Source organism: Rousettus aegyptiacus, unplaced genomic scaffold (genome assembly GCF_014176215.1).
Source record: "Rousettus aegyptiacus isolate mRouAeg1 unplaced genomic scaffold, mRouAeg1.p scaffold_m13_p_4, whole genome shotgun sequence".
NCBI classification, from domain to species: Eukaryota; Metazoa; Chordata; class Mammalia; order Chiroptera; family Pteropodidae; genus Rousettus; species Rousettus aegyptiacus.
The window spans coordinates 48,570,016-48,592,585 of NW_023416307.1; the positions used below are offsets into that span (position 1 = coordinate 48,570,016).

At 38.5% G+C, this 22,570-nt stretch overlaps 1 protein-coding gene across 5 annotated transcripts in view; it reads right to left on the reverse strand.

The window, feature by feature from the left end:
• Positions 1 to 18,906, reverse strand: part of ATP13A3 (ATPase 13A3) — a 79,376-nt gene extending 60,470 nt beyond the window's left edge. For 2 of the 5 annotated variants that reach the window (XM_016136362.2, XM_016136358.2), the window contains exons 1-2: positions 18,444 to 18,906; positions 17,619 to 17,661 (exon numbers count right to left, since the gene is read on the reverse strand). The gene's annotated coding sequence lies outside the window, so the exon portion shown is untranslated. Of the gene's footprint in view, positions 1 to 1,123; positions 2,037 to 17,618; positions 17,662 to 18,443 lie in introns of those variants that run through there. The other 3 variants (XM_016136363.2, XM_016136360.2, XM_016136361.2) reach the window with 3 other exon arrangements.
• Between the last annotated feature and the right edge of the window lie 3,664 nt (positions 18,907 to 22,570).

Consider the following 22,570-nt stretch of genomic DNA (forward strand, 5'->3'; position numbering starts at 1 on the left):
TTAGCTAGAAAAAAAATTTCAGAAGGTATACATTCCTGGTCCCAAAGGCCACAGACCTTGAGAATTCTGCCTCTATAAGTCCAAATTCCACTGACTCAACCTATTATGTACCAGACATTATCCATAAACTCATACGACTGAGGTCTAAATTTAACTCTTCACTTTTGTTTTTTATACATTGACTAGAAATACAGATGTACTTCCCTGCCTTTGTAAATCCTAATTTTTCAATGTAAGATATATTAGTAGATAAATAAGCATGAGTTGTATAATTTTAGAAAAAGAATTACCATTAAAATTAAATGTATTCATGAAATCCATGTATTTATAACTATTTAAAATCTTTTCCCCAAATCTCTTGACAAAGAGTTCACTTTAGTATAAAATAACTATATTCTCATCTTGTCTTTTATAGTTAAAAATTAACCACAGGGGGAAAGAAAAAAACTAATCACAGAAAAACATACTCCAATTAATTTTTAAATGAGCTATCATAGACACGGTGCACTGCCTACACCAATTTATTTTCATACTTTTCTCAGTACAATTCTTGACCAAATTATTTCATTATTCTTTTTACAAATGTTAGCTCTCTGAAATTTAGTTTCATTTTTAAGGCAAAATTCTTAAGTCTTACCAAATTTTACCAAAGTTAAAATATTAAAGGTAATTCAAAGAATTTAAATAAAAATCACCCTAAAACCAACCAATTATGATTTTCTTTAAACATATTATACCTCATAGGAAAATACCAAGAATTCACCTTTCATATAATCTTAGTAAAATCCAATAATACAATTACAAGTTTATATTTAAAACATGCAAATTGTAAAGGTATATTTAAATTTAAAACATTTACATAAACAGAAAGCCCTTAACATTTCTATAACTCCATAAAGATAAAAATCTACATAAATATATTTAAAATATATTGCTTATCAAGATGAAAATACATATTAAATACTATTCTACCATATACCTAATTAGACATTTAAAGCATTACTATCAAACCTCTAAAATCCATCTAACTTACAGAATTATAACTCCGGTAGTTTGCTGGAATGCATGTGTTTTTTAATCAAGTCAATTTCTAGATCATAGGAAACAAAGAATTTTTTCTTACCAATAGCACTATATCATCATTCCTCCCAACTGCTTATATTAACAGAGCTTTCAAAAGCTGGCTTTTAATATAAATAAAATAAAACTAAGCATAAAAATCCAATCAAATGAGACTTCTCTGCCAAATATTTGTTCTGGTTCTTTTTGAACTGCTTTCTATTAAGACATTAAAATTTAGGATTTTTTTAAATTCTCCAATTTTAAATGGGTTTTTGGAAGATAAACCCCTTTACCATCTGACTACTACTGTTAAGAGCTCCTGGTACCAGAATAAATCATACTGAGCTACCACACTAAAGTCCAAATTCCACAGTGCATGCCTGAGCCTTGATGTTATCTGAAAAGCAAGAAGCTTATAGGTTATTGTGCTTAACCAAACCCTTCCTTGCATTTACAATGAACTTGATTTTTTGTGAGTACAAAGAATAGCACAGGAAAAAGTGAAGCTGTCAGAAATAAACCTCACTAAATCTAATACTAATTTTTTCAAGTTATCTTTTTCCCATTACACAATTACTAGAACCATTTAAAATGTAGTCTTTAATCTTGGATGAGTTAATCATATTTCACCTCCTAAAATAAGATGAGTTGGTCTTCACAGGCATAAAAGTCCCCAAACCCTTAATCCATCTTTGCTTTCAAAACTTGAATTTCTCAGTAGTTGTACCTATCAATAGTATAAAAATAATAGCATATGTGTGCAGGGTTCTATGTATGTGCCTAGAATTTCGAAGTAAGTAATTCGCAAAGTGATTTAAAGAATGGCCTGTAACTCCAGTAAACCTTCAAGCAAAGCAATTTTGAATAATACACTTTTATTTACTTTGGTTAGTATTTGCCAACTTGAGCAGGGCTGAAGTAAAAAACTAAAATTAAAAAATCTATTAATTCAACATTCATAAAACTAAGTTATTATGAAATTCTCAAGTAACATTTTTATAAGCTTGTAACACAGACCTCTAAAGTTTTAAAAATTAAAACTGAACTAAGACTTTTGAGCCACCTAATATTGTTGAAAGAGAATGAATCCTCCCACTTTGTTTTGTACTTCTAAGATTTTTTTTTTTCTAAAAATTAAACATACCTACTCATGTCAAATAAAGATTTGAGGAAACCGTCTTTTAAGGACTACACAGCAAAAGGTGTTCTAAAGATCCAGGAGTATAAAACAACACAGCCAGCATTCTGTATATTATTTCATTGTCCAATGTGAAGCATTCCCAGCAACTAAGATGACCTTCTGCAATTCAAAAGCAGTTCCACCTTGACGATTGAAATAAAAAGTGCCCTAATGCATACAAAATCCTTACTCTGCTCATTGAAACACTTCAATTTTAATATCTATACAAATAGTTGTATAAAAAGAGTGAAAAAATCTCAATCTCCCAACTACAGTAATCAAATGTGGCAACTATGAGGGCAAAACCTAACACTTAAAAGTCAGCTCCTAACAATAAGAATGACATAATATAATTTAATGAATACATGGAAATTTTACAAGGATACCAGCTAAATTTTAACAAAGCTTTCTACTCAATACCCATTTTATCACTTCCCATCTTGAACTTTCCCTTAGAATACATGCTTTTGTTTCTGTGTTTAGGCTTAAGGAAGACCATTGTATCTAACATACACCAAAGCAAGACTGTATTTACATTTGTAAAGTGTAATCTGTATAATTATACTTTTTTGTATGTTATAAAACAATGCGATCATTTTTAACAAAATAAGTTATAACTAGGAAAGGTAATGCAATTATCCGTCTTAAGACTGATATTAAGAACATTAAGAGTTATAACTTAGCTAAGAGTGATGACTGTGTTGGGGTGGAAGTAAAGGAGAGACTTTAGTGTTTTTTGAATGCTTTTACCACCTACACGTAATATTTTTAAATGGTTAAAGAAAGTAGGAAGGCTAGTAAGCCTTATATAAACTTCTAATTCTACAGTGCAGGTCAACCTTGGGTCTGAACTTGCAGGAACCTCCAAAAACTTCATGGTGCTCTATCAGACCATTCTCAAGATTTTCAGGATCTCACTCTTAATTAAGTTACTTTAGCCCAGGCAAGGAGTCATTTTTTGACTTTTAAAAAAATCTTCAATTACAGTTGACATACAATCCTATATTAGTTTCAGGTGTATATTATAGTGATTAGACATTTATATAACTTACAAGGTGATGACCTCAGGCAAGTAGTAATTTTGAAGGATCCCTTAACAAGCACATTTCTAGTGAGCTACAGCTGTTTATATTTCTTTTTATATCCCTTCCACATTTTGGCTCCACTGAAAAAGAAAAATACTAGCCAATGACACAACATAAGTATAGTATCAGCAAATTTGAAATTATTTGATTAAACTAATTCATCTATAAGCATTAAGTGAACATATATGCCATGTTCATTATCATATTAGGAACAGTAGGAGATATTCAACTTTACCCCAAAATACACAAAACAAAACAAAAAATGACAAGAGCACAGACTCGACTTAGCTTTAATTCATCCTTAATGACAATTAATTCAACATGAACTATTTGTAAGGTCTTTCAACTGTCTTGGTTCCAACTTCTTCTCCACTAAAATGAGGCAATTGTAATAATTCCTAAGATGCAGTTCAACCATAGAAGTTCTTGACCTACGAAAGTGAAGTACATATACCCTGCTGTTGCACTCTTTCCCCAGTAGATGACGTTCCAACACTGGGAAGAAAGGAGGCTTAGTTTTCACAAGTCTTCACAGAGCAGATGCTGATCAAGAGTGATTAAAGATAAGAAATAATATACAAGATTTTGGTGGTACCACTGGAGGTATTAATATGGGAAAGCAGGAGTTAGTTGCCTAAATAATAGTGCCTCTGCTTCATGTATCTCTATAGAAAAATAAGAATTGCAATAAACAAAAACAAATGATAGTGGAGAGGAGGAGGAAGACAGGTACACACCATTACTCTCTTAATACTACAGATTATTACCAAATTCACAACTGTCTGGAACTAGAATTTAGGGATCTTACAATGCTGTGGAGCAGAAGAGAACAGTAACAATTAAATAGCACATGAACCCATCAGAAAACGAGATGAGGTAAAGTATAAAATCATGTGGTAAAAATTTACTTGCGCGTGCACACGTGCACGTGCACACACACACACACACACACACACGACATGAAGCATCATTATACATTGCTTTTAAGAGTGAATCCTACTATCTTTTTGGAAAACCAACTGATAATAAATTAAAGATCCCCACATACTTTGATCCAAAAACCTCGATTAGAAATTCATGTGACACGTACCTATACATGTTACCATTAACTGTTTCTTCAAATTCCTCTGCACTATTAGACTTACGAAATGAGTAAAAGTTTTGTGCTTTTTATCTCTGGGGATGAAAGTGGGTACTTACAAGCAAAATAACCCAGTTTAAACAAATAAGAGTATTTTCAGACAAAAACAAAAAAAAAGCGTGGCATGGGTCTCTAATACGATAGGAATTAATAAATCAAGAGTTCTAATAACAGCTTGTATAAACAAACCAAGTTGATAGTGAGCCTAACTCCCCAAACTAAAAGTTACATTTTTAAGTTCAGAGGTAAGAGGTTTTGTTAAGTACTACATAAATCAATGTTTCTTCCATTCTAATGGAAATTAGTGACTATTTCTTCTAAACCATAATGCTATTAATCCAAATCCCTAGTACTTGTTTGATATTTCAATCAGCTAAAAATTTAAAAGATAATCTTTGAAATTTGAACATTCATAATACTAAGACTCTCATTTTTCACATTTTAGCATAGCTAAAATCCAGATGTAGCTTAGATGAAACTTTATTATTGCTAATGGCAGGTAACTATCCTGATGCAGTTCGCTATATGCGCATGCTCGAGGTTGGCTTCAGCAGTTCATAGTATTGTCATTTCAGCTGAGTAAAGTAAAGTGCATTGTTGTTAATACAGTGCTGAGTTTAAACTGTTGATTAAACTATTCAAAAAAAAATTACATTGTGGTACAATGAAACAAAAAGTAATAGTGTAAACAAACAGGTACCAGAATAGAGCAGCAGAGAAGGGCCAGGATGAGAAGGCCAGGGGAAGGGGAAAAGGAGAAAAAGTAAAAAAGAAAAAAGAGGGAATAACAGAAGAAAAACACCTTCCAGAGAATTATTCTTCTAAGTACCAGTATGTTAAGAAGTTACACATAGATCCCAGAGGTGTTCATTTTTATTATTAACAGCAAACTCCCAAACATTTTTTTTCATTGCTCAGCATGGTTCACTTCAGGATTACTATTATGATTGTAGACCAGTTTTACTCATGGTCTACAACACAATATGGTTCACATTTCACTCTTCCAGACATTATGAAGACCCAACCACAAAGCAGCACGAAATCACTAGGAAACTATTCTGTATAAAAAGTATAATTCTACAAATTTACAAATTATAGGCATTTGAATCAACTTTTTAAAATTATATGAATTATTCTTCTTCCACTTTATTTTTACCCAATTCAAAACCCACCCATGCTGATTCAGCAAAGAAAGGAAGTGCGAAGCCCTTAACATCTACATTCTAATATTTCAAAAATACAGAATTTTAAATTGTTGAAGAGGATAATGGCCTTACTCATGGTACAACCATTACAGAAATCTGAACTTTCTCGTTTCCTATGGTCACTCTGTAAACCATTATTAAAGATTTTCTTTTAATCTATGCATTTCGGTATTATACCAACCATAATAATAGTAACTAACATTTGCACAAGGATTTTTGTTTTACAAAACACTTCTACAGGCAATACCTACTTACTAGTTTTCGACCAATACTGTCTTTTAAAAACAGGAAAAAAAATGATCTTTGCTTAACCAAGACTAACGTTTTTCACTTTCCCTAAGAAGTCAAGTATGGAGTGACTTTATATCAGTCTTACCAACAAATTAAGGAATGACATGAAGACAGCACCATTTTTCAAGGATCTCTTTTCCAAAACTTCATTTGAAAGCCAAATGTACTTGAAATACATTCTTTCACAAAGAAAACAGTGACTAGGCTCCCACGATGGCCCACAAATTACCTTTTTACTGTTACAATTAAGCTGAATTATACTTCATACTATGCAAGCCTAGGTCATGGGGCAGGTAGCCATGTTACCAAGCTTCTACTTCCTCTGCCCGCTTCTTAATTATTAGTATTCCCCAAGCCTCCACTTCCTCTGCTCACTTCTTAATTATTAGTTTTCTCCGGACTTTTCTCTTTGTAACATCACTAGGGGCCGAGGATGGCACTACTGCCCCATCTACAATGGCACCACCAATCAGTACTTTCAGCATTCATCTCATGAGATCCAGACCCACGGATCCAAATATCTACCATACATGTTTGCATATAGCTAAAATTCAATAGGTTCAATATATCTTTCTTCCCAAAACCTGCCACTCCACCACCACCACCACCACCAATTCCCTCTGCTCTAATCAATACAATTTACCTAAAAACTCATGCCAGGAATTTAGAAATCATCCTCCACTCCTTCCTATCGCACACCTTTACATTCAACTGGGTACTAAGCCTTATCATTTCTACCTCTTTCAAATCCCTGTCACCGTGCCCTATTTCCAATGGCATTGCCTCAGCTTAGGTCCTGATCCCCTCGCTAATATACCTCATTCGAATCAATAAAAGCAGATATGATCATTTCTCTCTCTGCTTAAAATGTCAATAGCTTCCTATTGTCTGCAGCAGCATTTCCCAAACTGGCACGAGCCCTTCCAAAAAAAAAAAAAAATTAAAAAGGCATCCCTACTCATATAAATGAAAGAAAAACATTAAACAAAGTTATGTAATCCTCTCACTAGCAAGATCTTCAGAAGTCTTACTTTGACAATACATGTTCCCCTACCAAGGGAAACTGGGGCAGAAGTGAGGCCCAACTGGACACTAAGGTCAAAGTCATGACTAATTAGAAGACATGTAAAATTCTTCAGAATCTGGCCCTGCCTAGGTTAGCAACACCATCTGCCATTCACCAATGGTTATCATTCACCTCCTATAAACCTCACGTCCCATTTATATAAAACATAATTTGTAATTCCTCAAAGAGCCTTCTGTTTACTGATTCCTTTCCTTTATAAATGTCATTCCTTCTGCCAAGAAGCCCTTCCCTGACTTGGTTGAAGAGCCTTTTCTAGTCCTTCCAGACCCTGGCCAAGTATCTTCTCTACTAAACTTTGATTGTCCCTTTTACCTCCCAGCAAAGGGCTCTTCCCACATTTGTCCCTCTTCCATATGTGGCAGAGCACTTGTCCTATAATATTGGAAAAAGAGACTACAAGCTTTAAAGGCTGGGAACCAGGCCAGCACCCAACAATGTAGCTGAATGAAACAATGTAGCTGAATGAATGAGACAGGGCAAGAAAGTGGGTAAAATCTTTCCTCTTTCTCTGGGCAAAATTTCACGACTAAGTAAATTTTGTCTTTGGCATGCCCCTACATCTCATCCCTAATGCCCCTTTCCTGACTTTGCCAGTATCCTCTTCCAGGTCCCTTAGTGACCTCATATAACCCTATATGACCACCAATGTAGCATTATGTTCATTACTATCAGCTACTTCTTCTTCCTCTCAATCAAGAGTCACTCTGTTCAGAAGTTAATATATGAGTTATAGCTTCTTAAAGCTGACAAACCTAAGATAACTCTCTAAGTAACAAAAATTTTTAAAGTATGGAAGAGATGTAGGAAGTGGACATTGCAGTTCTACCACTCAGATGCTGGCCTGTATAAGAGTCTGAAAGTCTTCTTGACTGGGCTTCCCTGAAGTGTTCCCCCTTCTTCACTTTATCCACTCCTACACAGTAGCAGCAGTGGGTGCTACTGGCAGAAACAGAGATGGAACTGGTGCTACAGCAATCCCATGGATCACCTATTCTTCTTGGATTGAAAATTTTGTTTACTTGCCTTAGAGACCATTTATGGTCAATTTTTCACTATTATGAACAGAGTCTCACCGACATGTTCACCAATTAACTTAAAATAGCTCCTCCTAGCCAAGTAGTATCTTGAAATCTAACTCCAAACCATTGCTTGATTTAGGAAAAGGCATATTAATTGAGTAAACTAAGATATTGACCAAGTATCCTAATATTTCAGAATAAGACTATAAATAAGCATTCTAGCAAGAATCACCACTTCTGATTTCATAGAAAGTAATCTGTTAGAATGTCATTATCTACATGTGCCAAGTACTGTACTAAATGCTGGAGATTACACAAATTAACCTCAAGGAGCCAATTCTAGTTGACAAGTCAGGCAAGTAAGCAAATATATCAAATAAAATGGTTAAGTGCTGCAATAAAGTCCACATTATGGGAGCAGGGAGAGGAACAGGGGAGGGAGAGGAGAGCATAGGACAGAAAAGAATTCAGAGAAGAACTGTCCCTTGACCTAAGACCTGAAGGGTATGAATCTCACCAAGCAAACAAGCATTCAGAAGAGGGGAAATAACTGGGGGATGGAATCCAAGCAGAGGGATTCCCACATGCAGGTCATAAGGTGAGAAATCTCAAGAAAATGTCAGGAATACAAGTTACTTAAACTGGTTGGAGCACAGACAGGGTAGCCTCTGGGGAATGGACAGAAATGGAGCTTTAAAAAAAAGGGACAGAATCAAATAATGATGAGGGCCTTGTCCGACATGATAAAGATATAGATTAACTTGTACCTGCTGGAGATTCTGAACTTTTGGGGTCAACTGAAAGAGACACAAGGTCATGACAAGGGGCCACGTTCTAAAGAACACAATGTGGATGAGGAACTCTGGACTTGTGCAGTGCAGCAGCATGGTATTCACCTATTAGACTGTTTATCTCGAAGATGGCAAACTCATTCATCAATGTATACTCAGTATCTAGCCTTGTGCTTGGTTTGTAGAGTATCTAAAAAAGTACTGAATAGTCAGATGTGCCAACACAATCCTAAGGGTATAACCAACAGGCCTTAACCAAGCCTCTTTCCTTACTGCCTATAAGATCATAACTCTTACGCACTATAATAATTGGTAACTGCCACAACCTTTAATGGAATATGACAGTTGTTCACAACAGGCTGCACTGAAGACAAAAACGAGGATTCAGAGAAAAAAAAATACATTAAGATGCTTTTGAATCTGACTAAATAAAGCAGTTTATTCTATTCCTCTCACCAAAAACTGAATAGAAAACTACCGTGGGTTAGCTCAAAATTATTCAACTGACCCTAAGGCAGTGGTGATAACTATTTTTCTATCAAAAAAAAATCTTATGAAATAAAAACTTATTTTAACTAAGAATTTGCTAGGTTAGTTTAGTCTCTCAAATAATTAAGCACATTAGACAAAAGTAGGCTGCTTACCTGTAGTACTTTACATTTTACTTAGTAAACTAAATTATATTATTATAATTGGCATGTAAATAAGGATTTCATCTCTTATGCTTGGGAAAAATAAGGAAAAAGAATTTTTAAAAAGAAACTTTAGGAAATCATAGAAAAAATTAATTATAAATGAGCTTTAAAAACTGGTGGCTTAAGAAGCTTAGGCATAAGCTAGAGATGAGTGAAAACTATTTGGTCTATGAAGAACCGGTAACCATATTTAAAAAAATCAATCTGAAGGCCACAGCAGTAGAATAAAATTTCAAGTCTTCTTTTTAAAGAAAAGATGTAGAACACTGCACAATAAAATCCTATTTTCCAAGTAAAAAACAAAAAATAAAAGATGTAGACACACTTCACTAATCAGTATTTTTAAATAAAAATAAAGCACACAAACTACTATTAAATACATAAAATTAAACATGTTTTTTTTAATTTTATAATGTGGCCAGGGAGCAAGACAAAGGATAACAGTAACACAGACAAGGGGAGAGGAGAGAGGACTACTGCACACACACTCAGAGACACAAATGGAAAGACAAAAATACACACAAAATGTACATTAGAGATACATGAGATTAACATCTTGAGTTGTTTAGAATGTTGTTACCAAAGATGCAAAATCATGGTATTTTTGCTATGAAAAGCCTGAATGTAACACCATGTCATTATTGCCTGCTGCTCCAGTTAAAAAACAAAACAAAAAACCAGCAATCCTCAATCATATCCCCTCTACGCTCTCATGATACAGATATGCACTCATCTCTCTCTCACACACAGATACACAAACTTATTTTGAATATGTTAAATATTACTAACAAATAGTAGTAAATTACCATTTACTTGAGTCTCTTATGCTCACAACACTCAGATAAGTTTTATTACCTACATTTGGCAAATGAAAAAAACTAAAAAAGGTTAAGTGACTTGACCAAGCCTGCAGAACTAATAAATGAGGAGGCTGTAATTCAAAATGACATATGGCTCTGAAGCTCACATTTTAACCAATACATAATGCCCTCTCCCAGGGCATCTTCAGCCATCATAGTATTTTTTTAAAGACTGGTGTTTTCTTACTGTGCTATCCCTAAGAATGATGTTTATGTTCAGACACTTTAAATTTCATGGAAAACATTAACAACTTATACAGTTCTTTTAAAATGCAGATCTTGCTAGCAATAAGGAAGACATTAACTCTTTTTTTTCTTTTTATGGTGACATTGGTTAACAAAATCCAGAAAGTTTCAGGTGTACAATTCAACCGTGAGGACATTAACTCTTAAAAACACTAACAGTACCTGAATATTAATTAACTCAAAATTATACAAAATACCAACAGTCCCCTAATATTCCCAACTTTATTACTTAGCTTTTTAATTATGGTAGGCTCTTTGCATGGTGTGTCGTATTTAATTCCGGGGAGATAACAGATTTTCATAAATACCAAAATCTCTGTTATTCACATTGTGAAGTCACATCCTATATGTATTTAATTATACCCATTCAACTATCTGCGCTGCAGAAAAAAAGAAAAGCTAGAGAGAAAAATACTTTAACCAGAGTAAGTATGCAATGGAGACTATGAATCTGCTGTTTCTGTCAATCTGAAGTCCCAATCACCTGTCAAATATCCTATTATGATCTAGCCAATTATGATCTAGCTCACCAAAAAAAGTTACCTATTCTAAAAGTTGGAGGAAAATCAAGCTGTTGCAACTGAAAAACAGTATAGTCAGTTAACCAGTTTTTAAACTGTCTTTCTAAAGGACTTCTTGCAAAGGACTTTTTCAAGGGTAATTGTGACAAGATTTTTACCTTAAGCAAGAATTTAGTTCCAAAGCCTGCACATAAAAGGTGATTTCACTTTACTCAGCTCTTTAGATCAGAAAAAATTAGGAACCAAATGACTTGTCTTTTACATCAAAATAAGTTAATAATTAATGTATTTTTCATCTTACCTCACAAATGAGAAAAAATAGAAGAGAGATGCTGTAAAGAAGCCATGTTAAACACATACGTGGGAGCTATTCCATGACTTACATTAAAATAAACTAAAAATGTAATAGAAGTCTCTCAAGTAATCAAAAGCAACCATTAAAAGTTGGTTCTCAGAAGGAAAAATATACACACACAGAGTTTTGAGATGTGCTATTACTAGAATACAAGGGTGAAAAGAATACCCAACAAAGAGAAAATTTCTAACCCCAGATACTTTGGTTGTATCACTTACCTCTCCAGATACCAGTTTCCTTTTACATAAAAACAAAACAAAACAAAATTAAACTAGTCCATGACCTATAACCATTCAGCATTATTATTTTCCAGTCTCCAACCTCTTTATTTCAATGTCCGACTTATGAACGCCTTTGTGAAAATTAGAAAAACTAACAAAGAGGAGTCAATTAATCTAGCTTGTTATTACTGAGGTAGAACTGTCTTTCATATGACCCAACAAGTTATAAATATTTTTATTTAGAATTTATGAGAAAGATTCTACAAGTTCCACACCATGTAATCAGGAAATTCTACCTTACATAGTCAACTCATTTTTCCTGGAAATTTAATATCTTACCCTAACTAGTATCTGTGTGTCAATAGATCATTTAATTTAAAAGCAGAATCCACAAGGAATAAGTGAAAGAATCCATAGAAAAGAGAAATTTTGATTGAGAGTTTAATTACAACTCAATTCATCCCATCTCACATACACAAATAGACTCATAAGGTACTTCTTGCATTCTCAGTTCATCCTAGTATTAGTGGCCTTTCATGACAAGTAAAAGACACATTTTCATTATCTGTACCTTCAAAGGAACATGCCTCAGAGAAGCCCTACACCTGATGGTGTATGTAAGTCCTTTTTTTAAATTTGGTAGTCTTAAAGTTTGCCCCAATATGAACCCTTGAGTCAAAGATGTTACTGGAGTTGGTGTTGGGATAGTTCTCTCTGGAGAAATGTTCTATGGAAACTTCACCAATTCCCATCCTCAATTGTAGTGATTCTCGGATGTTTGATTATTTGAACATTTCTTTTTCCTTCATTCCATTTTTCTCCCTTTTTACTGATTATTATAAAATCTTTTTAACTATTATAACAGTGATCCTTTCCCATTACCATTTTTCGCATTTCACTTTACCTCTATTTTTAATCTTAATACAAATGTTTTTAATGCATAAATTTTATAATCACTAATGACCATTAACTTCAGGACATTCTACTTTATAAAATACCAAGTGTTTTTCTTCAGCTTAAACAAGCCCAGAATCTTTTTCTTTTTTACCTAAGCTTAAAATATGTGCTCCAATTCTGATCCTCTTTTATTTCTTTACTCTCAAAATATGAAGATCAACAAAACTCAAGTAAGACTCTAATGATTATTTCCTTGCTTGCTACATGTTTTCTGGACTACTTAGATAAGTTATTTAGAACGTGGTTTTGATGACTACAGATTTACTCTCTCGTAGGCCAGTTAGCTTCATTTCACACAAACTATGTTCTAAAACCAAAGACTAAATCCTGTCAGCTATCTTATGGATCCAAATGTAACCAGATAAGCTATATGGCACATTCAGAATACATTCCATCGTTGGAACAAACATTCTAGTGACATATCAGGTAGATATCAGACACTACATATCTTCTTTGAGTGTACCACTGTGAACTGTGGTACACTCAAACTGTTTTAAGAATTTTAAGAGTGTTGTCTTTAATAAGTGATAAGTTGCTAACTCCTCTTTAACTTACAGTCCATTCACCACAAGGTCTCCCACTTAGTCCTTATAAAGTTAGTTTAGATCACCAAGTATACCAATGAACAGAATCTAGCTTTAAATAAACCAAGTAATCAAGATCATTTTCTGTCTTCCAAGATTTCAGAAATTACAATCATCTTGCTGTCATTGACAAGCATGGAGTTCTTACTTCCACCATCACTTAGGCCATTGGGAAAAAATACAAAATAAAGAGTTTCGCAGAATGCTCCCATATCACTGATCACAGCCTATCTCCTAGGACTACTATTAATATTAGGAGTAAATACATTCGCACTTTAAAACCTTATATTTACAGTGGTTGCAAAACCACCATGCTATACAAACACAGCTTGATTCGGTAAATGAAATGGAAAAGTGAAAGGAACTATGTATTATGTGCCAAGAAGAATGCTACTTTCTTTACACATGTTCTCAAGTAATCCTCAAAACTCTCTGAGGTATTAGTATTTTTTGTTAACTAAAAAAAAAGGAAGAACAGAGAAGTTAAGCAACTTATAGTATAAGGGACTCTGAAGACAGCCAGATTCCTAGCTCTCTGTTACTGTATGTGACCAGAGGTTTCTATTTCTAGGTTCATCAGGTTAGCTGTATGTGACTCTAGGTAAATGAACATCTCTGAACCTCAGTTTCTTCATCTGTAAAATGAGATTTAAATGAAATATTTCATGACAAGTGTTTAATTAAAAGCCTAGTATACGGTAAGCTTACGCGATAACTATTAGCATTGGTCAAAGTCAAACAACTAGTTAAGAAAGTCAGAAATCAAACTCGGGTATGCCTGCCAAGTCCATTCTTTTTCTACTTCAATATGCTATAGCTGCCAACACACACTTACTATCCACATAAGAATTCATTATTGACGGGAGAGGAAAAAAATGGTGTAGATGATAGAGGCTCTGTTCTTCCCTCTGGCAACCAAATCAAAGTTGTGACAAAAACAAGGAGCAGCAGCAAGGATCTAGAGGAACAAGCCATACAACTAGGGAAAAATCCAAGAAAGCACCCTGCAACGGCAGAAGGTAGGACAGGGCAAAGACACGGAGCTGCCTGATCTCGAATGGACCCAGGCAGCAGCAGTAGCAGTGACAGAAGCCTCTTAAAGGGGCCGCGTCCGAAAGCAGATTTTCGCGATAACAGACCTGCTCGATCTGAGCCTCAGTGCCAATTCAGCTGCACGCAGGGGATACCAGGGTCTTACAGAGAGACACTGTGGGAGTGAGGGCCAAGGCAAGACATACTCTAAACAGAAGTATTGGTGGTATCCATTGTTCCCTGTTGAGCCCTCCCCTCTCCCAGTGTGCAGACACAGCAGCGCCAGAGCCACGACATCATCAAATTGGATAAAAGAGGTTGCTCCACCCAGAGGACTCTCTGAAACTCCGCCTCCCGCAACTTGCGGCCCCACCCAAGCCACATCCAGATGTACCCTCAGCGAGTCAGGTGCTCCTTGCTGAGACTCACACTGGAGGCAGCCTCGGTTTCTGGTGTGGCCTTGTGAGACAACTATAAGGACAGCATCTGTGGATTGCTTGCTGAATCTTAACAGGTGGCCCTGGAGGGGTAGAGGCTTGGGCTAAGTTTGGTCTGCAGCTAACCCCTCTCAGGACTGTGCCACTGGACACCTACTTCACAAATCCGCACTAAGACCGGGAGACTGAGGAGCTTTGCTTAGTACATAGAAACAGACACACAAAGGCGGCCAAAATGGGAAGACGAAGAAGCAGAAACCACATGAGAGAACAGAACAGAGATCCAGATATAATGGAGTCAAGTAATCTAACAGATGCAGAGTTCAAATCACTGGTTATAAAGATGCTCAATGAACTTTTGGGAAGTGTAGATAAATTCAGTGAGAACTTCAACAAAGAGATAAAAATATAAAAATAGAAATGGAAATTATAAAAGGGAACCAGTCTGAAAAGAACACATAATTCGAGACGAGAAGTATATTAAATGGAATAAACAAAGTAAGTAAAGAAAAGGATCAAATGCCCTATCTAGAGGACGGAAAAGCCAAGGACACTCAATCACAATGGCAAGAAAAAAGATGCCAAGATTACCAAAATAATTTAAGGAGCATATGGGACATTACTAAGGGTCCAAATATCCACCTGATCGCGTACCTGAAGAAAATCAAGATGTTGGACAACTGTTTGAAGAAATAATGATGGAAAACTTCCCTAAGCTGGTGAAGGAAATGGGCATAAAACCCTAGGAAGTTCAGAAAATTCCAAAAACCAGAGATTCAAAGAGGCTCACACCAAGACACATCGTTAATTAAAATGCCAAAGTTTAAATACAAAGAAAGAATATTAAAAGCCACAAGAGAAAAACAAATAATTACCTACAAGGGTATGTCCATAAGACTGGCAGCTGATTTCTCAAAAGAAACGATGCAGGACAGAAGGGCTTGGCAAAAAATATTCTATAAGATGAAGACTCAGGATATACAACCAAGAATACTTTATCCAGCAAAGCTATAATTTAAAGTTGAAGGGCAGATAAAGGGCTTCCCAGACAAAAATAAGCTTAAGGAATTTATCACCAAGCCAGTATTACAGGAAATGTTGGAGGAACTTCTTTAAGAAGAAAAAGCATGTATCCAAAACAGGAATAAAGAATGGTAACTACATTCTGATCGATAAGTACCTTAAATGAAAAAAATTAAATGCTCCAACCAAAAAAACACAGAGTAACTGAAAGGATAAGAAAACAAGACCCATACATGTAGAAAGGAAGAAGATGGAAAAAGATATTGCTTTGATGGACCTAGAAGATGTTTAGGTCAGAGAAAGATAAACACTATATGATTTCACTTATATGCAGAATCTAAGGAATAAAAAGAACAAACACTAATCAAAAACAGACTCACAAATATAATGGACAATTTGGTGATGGATAGAGGGGAGGGAGGTTTGGGGGGACTGGGAGAATGGGGTGAAGGATTAAAGAAGTACAAATTAGTAGCTGATGGATGGTCACGGGGATGGGAAGCACGGCATAGGGAATGCAATTAGCATTAATACTCCAGCCTAGTGGAGGGTGCGGGGAGGGAAGGTGCAATTGGGGAGATCATTTTATGAACTACAGATGTCTAACCAATGTACTATATACTTGAGACTAAATTTTAAAAATTAAAAAAAAAAAAAAAAAGAATCCATTCTTGAAACATGACTGAGATGGGACACTGATGTTACCTAAATGAGATCACTATTAAGGGCTAACTCAACCAACAAGTATTTTAGTTCTAATATCTATTAAACAGAAGCAAGTAGAAAACTCTTCAGAAGATACTATTCAGACATTCAGGCTAATAGAGCTTTGTTCAGATTACTATAAAACTACTTTCCTATGTAGAAATGTACCCTATTTATCTCAATTCAATTATAAATTAAAATATCAATTACCAGAGGTACTCCAAATAAAGCTTCCTGGTTGGCCTGCACAAAGAAATCGGCCCTCTTACTACATAACCTGAACTGCTTCAAATTGAAGACTGTGAATATTATTTTCAAAATAAATTGCTAATTAATATTTTTTATTTATAACTGTACTACTTATAAATTGAAGCAACCAAATAGTGTCACATTTTTCCTACCCAATCTCCCAGCCAAAACCAAGATTTGTTGTTCTAACAATGTTCAAAACTCTCACTTAACCATCTTGCTCGCACTCACCTGATCTGTTCACCTGATTTAACGGTGGATATAGCAAATGAGGGCAGTAGCAAAATTAAATTTTCCATAACAATTAATAAAAGGCTTACTATTTCAAACTTCCATGTACTGATTCACCTTTTCTTTTAAAAAAAACAACAAAAAAGGCTGCTAAACCAGAATGGGATGCCCACATACATGTATTTTGGCAACTGTAGCCTATTTAGCAATGCAACAATCCTGAGAAAAGGCCACTTATGTTCCAGTGAAACAAAATTAATGCATGCACCTTTCCGAAGAGGATGAGTTCTAACTAAAGGTAGAGCATTTTAACTATGTAATCACCCTTCAAAAGACAATCAAATCAGAACACCTTCACTTTAGCAACAAAGCCTTTAGAAGTTAGTGTTCACTTTGCAATACTCTTAATGTTCCTGCATTTTATATTTTTAAAAAATGCTAACTTCTGACTCATAGATCTAAAATAGTCATTACATACACAAATGTTCTACTCACTTAGTTCAGATTCATGTGTATGAAACACTGGTCTCTGTTTCTAGGTTTACCACAACATACCCATTCATTTTGCACTAATATAACCACTAAATATAGCTCTAAGCTACTGATAATTAAAAGTAGTTAATTATGTTAGTGATTCATACCTCCTATGTCCAGATACCAAGATCCAAAGATGTTCTGTCAGATCTATGGGAAAAGGAAACAATAAACACCTGTCACTAAAGCTTTCCAAACTGGGAAGCCACTGTCAATCCCCAATCCAATTCACTTGCTCCCATATCTGTCCCAAAAGAGGTCATAACAGTGATCAGGCCCTAAATTTGTTATGGGAATGGGAAGAAAGTAACCCCATAAAAAGAGTGGCCACCTAAGAAGTGGAAGAAATAGTCTTCACTTACTATGAGAGTCAAAGTGACAGGCCTTAGGGAAGTCAGAAGTCACTTTTCCCCTCTGAGCCTCACTTAGTCTATCTGTAAATGCAGTGATTGGCAAGGAGGTCTATCTACTACTACTCCGTGGCTATGAGCGAACTCAAGATTCCTTCAGTCAGCACCCCCAGAAAACCATCAAGCGCCCTGCCAACACCCCTACCTTCAACCACACCAGCTCTTGGACTTTATAAAAGAGCTGAAGCACCATTCATGTCCCAAGCCCCAATACACACTCGCCCTCTCCCCAGGCAGCGTGTCCAAAGCAGGCCTTCGCGCCCACAACGTGGATCTCTCCTTCTCGCCTCACCTGTCCCAGGCATTCCGTGGTCTTGGAGCTCCCTTCCACACCCCACATACACCTTCCCCGAGAAGTGATGCCCAATTCTGGCCCAGGGAGGCCGACCATAAGCTCACCGGTACCCGCCACCCCCTACAATACCATTCTCCTCCTCCAACCTCCCCCATTGCCGCCACCCACCCACTCCACGCCCCGCTCACTCTACCCTCCGGCGCTCTGAGAATGCCGGGGCCACTCACCCGCCGCCGCCGCGCCGTCTCCTCGGCGGCCTCCCGGCCGGAGCACCCCAGGAACCACAGGGGGCCGGGGCCGCGGCCCGCCGCTGTCGCCGCCGCCTTGCCTCAGCCCAGCCCCATCGCCCTCGACCGGCGCCGGCGGCCGCGGGTCGCTCGGGCTCGAGGAGCCGCCGCCGCCGCCGCGCGCTGCGGATCGGGGTGAGGGGAGGGAGGCGCTGCGGCGAGGCCCGGGTCGAGCCCGGCGCAGAGACGTCCGCGCTCTCCTCCGCGTCCGCGGCGTGCAGCTGGGCAGAGCAAGAACAAGGGAGGGCGGCAGGGGGAGGCGGGCAGCAGAGAGGGGCGGTCTGCACTCCGAAACGGCCACCCCGCGTCAGCGACGTAGCGAATCCCCCACCCCTCCGCGGTGGCACCCAGACCAAGCTGCGGGGAGAGTGGGCGGGCGGGCGGGGGAGCGCGCGCCGCGAGCTCGGGACTCCCGCGCCGGATATGAGGTCACGTGATCGCTTCATTCCAGCTCCGAGGGCGGAGGGGCGCAGAGGGGACGACGGGAGGGGGAACCGGCGGAGGTGGGCGGAGCGATGGGGCAGGCCCCGCCCACCCCTCGACTTTTTAGCCCCCTGAGCCGGAGAAGAAAAGAAAGCGTAGGCGAAGACACTCATAAAGAGCTTGGTTTTGGGGAGAGGGTTACTAGTAGAGGACGGCTTTTTTATTTTTGGCGGGAAGAGGTGGAATTTGTCACCCTATCAGTGCAAAGACAAGATCATAGTCCAAATCCCCGTTTTATGAACAGGGAAACTGAGGTCCAGTGAGGAGCCTACACTAGAACTGCTCGTAGTCAAGGCCATGGAGGAACCTTGTGCTAGAACCATGGAAAGGAAACAAGATCCTAGTTCCTAATCCAGGTTGCTTGCATTACTTAACAGTAACCTCCCCGCCCCCCGCCCCCGTCCCCCGCCGCTGCCCTCCAAAAACAAACAAAAAAGTACTATAATTCGCATCTGACAACGGGCTCAGTGCGCCCTGCCTGGGGCGGAGGACTAGGAGGCGTACCAAGTAAAGCTCACTCGCGCCCACGCCAACGCCCCCAGCGGGAAGGAGTTTCCTCCAACAGTGCTGCATGCAAATTAAATACTTCCCTCCGCAGATTTATCTTCCGGCCCGGCCCCGGCCGGATATACAAATAGACAGTTTGGTTTTCGCGGCGTCCCCTCTGCAACGCGAGCGGGCGCTCAGCCACCTGCTGCCTATAGCTCCGGCCATCTGTCCGCACTGAATCTACCTCGCTCGCGTCCTAGAGGCCCCGCTATCAGTGTTACTGTTATTCCACTTTGCCGCTAACAGAACTCTTAGCTGCTTGAGCATAAAAAAGAAAGAGGACACTTGGGTTGGCCCTTTTTCCACTGCACCTGGAGACGCCTCCCTGCAGGCAGAGAGCATTCAGACTCTGGTTCTTAGCACACGAAGACTTGGGGGGGCTACCACCTCTGGTCGGCAACACATGACACCTCATCTGCGGCAACGTACGGCTCCCGAGTGTGCGACCCGATGGGAGACAGAAAAACGCTACTCCTGGGCCCGCCAGGTTGTGTAGAGCTAGACAATTTCCCTGCACACCGCATGGCAGCGTAGACAGCACACTAGATAGGGATGAATCCACATCTCTCTTCCCAACACCTGGACTCAGTCTCACCACTTGTTTGTTTCAAACTTCACTGATGTTCAATTGATTAAATGAGGTAAGATGTGTAAAAGTGTTGGGCAAAATGTATGAATTTGTCTTGGTTGGGTTGAATCCATAAAAGCTCCTCCTCCACCACTCCCAGATTCTTGGCTCCTGGCTGTTACCCCTCAGGCTTTAAACAAGCTCCAGTCTCTCAACTCCTAAAAACAAAACTATCAAGCCAACCCTCCACTCGAAGTGCTCTCTCCAGTTAGTTTCCAAGTGTTGCTCTCCCTCGTGGAAACCTCTTAAACAGTAGTCTTCCCTGTTGTCTCTAGGTCCTCATTTCTCAACACATGGCAGTCTGGCCTCTTCTCCACACACATGCACCGTTCTTTCATGGGGCTCAGACAAGAGTAACCCATGACCTTCAGACCTTATCTCTCTGCTTCATTTGACACCTCAGATGACTCTCACCGTCTGGTATCTCAACACTACCTCGGTTTCCAAAAGAGTACACTCTCTCAATTCTCACGGCTCAGTAAATAAGTCCTCCGCCTCCTTCGATGCCATCCTTAAGTAACACCAATTATGAATTCTGCACCTTAAATTTAAGACTCCACTCTAAGCCCACAGCTCTTCTCACTCTGCTCTTGGGAGACCAACTCCATCCTCACGGTTTCAACTACCAAATCAGTGATCTACGGTTCAGACCTCTTTCATAAAAGTTAGATCCAAATATCCAACTGCCTGCCAGGCAGTTGGACCTAGATATCACAGGGGCACCGCAAACTCAGCATGTCCAAAACTGAACTCATCCTCTACCTCCATAGTATCCCCTTCCTCAGCTGTTGGCACTACCTTCCACAGTCATCAGAATTAGAAAGTTAAGAATGAGTGTGATACTGGATTCAACTTTTTGCCTTAAGTCCTATCTATTCCACCTCCTTAATAAGCCTCAAATCCCTACCTCCATTCCCACTAGAATGCGTTCTAGCCTTCATTGTCAGCCTGAACTGTTGCAGCAACCTCCTAACAGTCTGTTTCAAACAAATTCATTCTTCACTCAGCCTCTGGAATGAACTGTCTAAAATGCACTCCTATTTAAAATCGTGCAGAGGTTCCTCTGGCTTCTGGCTGCATGTGTACCACCAAGGCATCCAGCATCAGCCTGTCAATGCACTCAGGCTCCTAAAGGACCATGAAGAGCCCCAGACTTCAAGAAGCAGCCAAAATCCCTAGAGTAAGCCAACACACACTCAGGCAAGGGAAAACTATAGGAAGAAAAAGAGCAATTGGATATTTCCAAAAATTGCCTACTACAGATGTTTTGGGTATGGAAAGAAGAGAATTTGGACACTGATGAGAGGAGATGCTGAGTCACTGGGAAAAGCCTGAGCATGTTTATAGGTTGTGGGAAAAGATGGAGCCAGAAAAGATAGATGCCAGGAGCCAGAAAAGGGTAGAAAGTGGAGCAAGTCCTGAGAAGTTCTGGAAGGCTTTCTGATTCTCCGCCCATGATGATTCTAGGCCAGGTTGCTGTTCATGCTGGGCCCAGCCCTTCACTCCTCTGATCCTATTCACTCTTTAAGACCCAACCCATGATTACAGCCCTCCCAGTTAATAGATAACAAGTAAATAACAACTCTCCTTTAGCTCTAACTTTACGTTCCACAAAGACTATTTCACACTTCCTCCATCCTCAAAACCCCCATCCTTGCAGGACTTCCCCTCTCACCATTACCTTGCCTCCAATTTCACTGAGAAAATGCAGTCGATCAAGAGGAAACACCCATAAATCTACACATTAACCTGCATCCAATGTCTCTCCCTTACTCCAGCTTTTGCAGAGGAGCAATGACTCCTGAGAGCTAACCCTTTAGAAGTACCGTCCTGGGCCTCCTAAAGGTCACAGCTTTTGCCAACACCAGTGGACACTTCTCAGGCTTTATCTTTCTAGTTATCTCAGCAACACTTTGCTCCCATTCTTGAAACCCTTTTCTCTTAGTTTTGATAACTCTCTTTTGAAATTCTTCCTTTTTTGTTTTTTGTTTTTTTTTTTTTTTACTTCTCAACCCATTGTAGGTGCTTCCTTTGTCCTCTAAATGGCACTGTTCCCCGGGGTTCAATCCAGCGCCCATTTTTCTCTCTATACCAGTTTTATTGTTTTGTTTTTTAAATTTGTCATCTATCAATTTTATGAGTTCTGGATGAGCTTCAGGGGGTCTGTAAATTCCTTAAACTTATATGCAAATACTTTTAAAGGAAGAGGCATAGTTTTCATCAGCTTCTCAAAGGTGTCTGAGACCCAAAAAAAGGATAAGAGCACTGATTCACATTTGTTCCCCCAGCTGACCTCATCTCCTATGACTGAAGCTAACATCTACATGGACATTAATAACTCTCTACCATAACCCAGGGCCCAGGTCTCTCTTCAATCCGTGGGTCATACCTCCCTGTCGCCTTCACA